The sequence below is a fragment of the Bos indicus x Bos taurus genome, chromosome 4 (genome assembly GCF_003369695.1).
Source record: "Bos indicus x Bos taurus breed Angus x Brahman F1 hybrid chromosome 4, Bos_hybrid_MaternalHap_v2.0, whole genome shotgun sequence".
In the NCBI taxonomy this organism is placed as follows: domain Eukaryota; kingdom Metazoa; phylum Chordata; class Mammalia; order Artiodactyla; family Bovidae; genus Bos; species Bos indicus x Bos taurus.
In genome coordinates, this window is record NC_040079.1 from 94,112,240 (window position 1) to 94,115,227 (window position 2,988).

The window sequence follows — 2,988 nt, forward strand, 5'->3', positions numbered from 1 at the left end:
TTAAGCCCTCCAGCCTCTACCTCCATTAGCAGCAGACAAACCAGGAAGCCTCAAAACAAGTCAACTTACAGGTACTGTGTGCTTGAGTAATCACTTCAAGTCTCTCTTATGGGGAATTACACTGTGACTTAAGTAGAGTTATAGAGCCAGAAATAGATGAGGTCTTTTCTTACATTAAAATTTAGAGCAATCAAGTGTATAAAACTATAGGTTTCCTTCAACAACTTTTGCCTACGGTAACATTCAAGGGACTCTGATCTGATTCAAAAGTAAATGACCCATTTAAAGACCATGTTCCCACCACTGGCAGTGTTCAAGGTTTCTACCTCTGAGTGACCGCAGAAGAATTAAGGAACTAACCAAGCCTAGGACATTATATCAATGCATGCACAATGTATTTCCCTACTAGAATTGATATAACCCAGTTAAAAATGGGCAGAAGACCTAAATAGACATTTCTCCAAAATTGACATACATATGGCCAAGAGGCACATGAAAAGATGCTCAACATCACTAATGATTAAAGAAATGCAGGTCAAAACTACAAAGCGGTACCACCTCACACTAGTCAGAATGTCCATCATCAAAAAATCTACAAACAGCTTTCCCCTGGCTGGCAGCGCAGAGGCTGCAGGATGCCTGGAGTTACTGTAAAAGGCGTGAACCAGCAGGAGTTCGTCAGAGCTCTGGCAGCCTTCCTCAAAAAGTCCGGGAAGCTGAAAGTCCCTGTAACACTGTCAAGCTGGCCAAGCATAAAGAACTTGCTCCCTACGATGAGAATGGGTTCCACACATGAGCTGCTTACACGGCACAGCACCTGTATCTCCCGGGTGGCTCTGGGGTTGGCTCCATGACCAAGATCTATGGGGGGCATCAGGAATAGTGTCATGCCCAGCCACTTCAGCAGAGGCTCCAAGAGCGTGGCCCAGTGGGTCCTCCAAGCCCTGGAGGGGCTGAAAATGGTGGAAAAGGACCAAGATGGGGACCACAAACTGACGCCTCAGGGACAGAATCACTGGACACGTGGCAGCTGCCAACAAAAAGCATTAGGACAGATGATGCTGGGTTAATAAATTGCCTCATTCGATAAAAAAAAAAGAAAAAAATCTACAAACAATAAATGCTGAAGAGGGTGTGGAGAAAATGTAACCCTCTTACACTGTAGGTGGGAATGTAAATTGTTACAGCCAGTATAGAGAACAGTATGCTGCTGCTGCTGCTAAGTCGCTTCAGTCGTGTCCGACTCTGTGCGACCCCATAGACGGCGGCCCACCAGGCTCCCCCGTCCCTGGGATTCTCCAGGCAAGAACACTGGAGTGGGTTGCCATTTCCTTCTCCAATGCATGAAAGGGAAAAGTGAAAGTTAAGTCGCTCAGTCATGTCCGACTCTTCACGACCCCATGGAGTGCAGCCTACCAGGCTCCTCCGTCCATGGGATTTTCCAGCCAAGAGTACTGGAGTGGGGTGCCATTGCCTTCTTCAAGAGAACAGTATAGAAGTCCCTTAAGAAACAAACAAACAAACAAAACCTATAATTGGAGCTACCATATGACTCAGCAATCCCTCTCCTGGGCATATATTCAGAGAAAAACATGGTTCAAAAGGATACATGCCCCATAGTGTTCATTGCAACACTGTTCACAATAGCCAGGACATGAAGCAACTTAAATGTCCATTGACAGAGGAATGGATACAGAGGATGTGGTACATATACACAATGGAATATTACTCAAGTTGTTTAAAAGAATGAAATAATGTCATTTGCAGCAACAGGGATGGACCTGAAGATTATCATGCTAAGTGAAGTCACTCGGCAGTATGACAAGGCTTATATGCAGAATCTAAAGAAAACGATACAAATGAACTCATTCACAAAACAGAAACAGACCCACAGACTTGGAGTATGAATTTATGGTTACCAGGGCTAAAGTGTGGCAGCAAGGAGTTTGGGATTGACATGTACACACTGCTATATCTAAAATAGATAACCAAAAAGGACCTACTGTAAAACAAATTTTTAAGTGCTCTAGATAAAATCATACTTATATGGTAAGAGTTATCCAGCTTTACAGTTGGAAACTGAAGTTCAAAGAGGTTATATATGTTCCAGTACTCACACACAAAGACAGTAAATGGAAGATCTTGAACTTGAATTGAGTTGCATTTGCCTGTAAAACCCACATGCTCTTTCCTAAGCAGTGCAGAGGTTAAGACGGAGTTTCCTTACTGACATCAATAGATTGGTAAGCATCAGAATCACCTGGAATGATTAAAATGCAGATTGTGCATTTAATTTAATGCAGATTGTGCAATAATTTAATGCAGATTAAAATGCAGTATGCTAAAATGCAGATTCCTGATTTCCACCTCAGACCAACTGTAATTTTAATAAATTGTTCAACTGATTCTTACCCAAAGTTGAGACTGCTGGACTAAACGAAATAAATTTCTTTCAGATTTATTCAAAACATTAAATTTATCTCAGGTATGTGGTTAGATGATTGGCACCTTGGCTTTTTTTTTTTTTTTTCCCATGCAGAGAAAATAATTATTTTAAGCCCTCTAAATGACAAACCATTAGACAATCATTCACATTGCAATTCTTGGATACACAAGCAAAGTTCCAGTAGAAGTTTTCCTTCAAAATATTCGAAAAGTTGTTATTTGCTAAAACTAGAATGAGTAATCCAAAGAACACTGTCTTCTTGGGCCTTTGCCAGTTATGTTAATATTCTGATCATTGCTGACATTGGCATTAAGTTAATCCTAGATATATCTCCCATATGACTATTGGGAACTTCATATACTATTTAAAACATAACCTTGTATGTGAATATCCCTTTCTAGGCAATCCTGAAGTCCTAGAACAGGACCTAATATCCCAGAAATGTGGGATTGGGAGGCCCCTGACTTTAGAGGTATTTTGAAATAAGTCATGGTAGGTCTAGCCAAGGATCATTGCTCTTATCAAACAGAATTTCAATTGAA

At 41.1% G+C, this 2,988-nt stretch overlaps 1 pseudogene; it reads left to right on the forward strand.

Moving 5' to 3' along the window:
• Positions 1 to 635: 635 nt before the first annotated feature.
• Positions 636 to 1,050, forward strand: LOC113891903 (annotated as a pseudogene).
• The last annotated feature ends 1,938 nt before the right edge of the window (positions 1,051 to 2,988 follow it).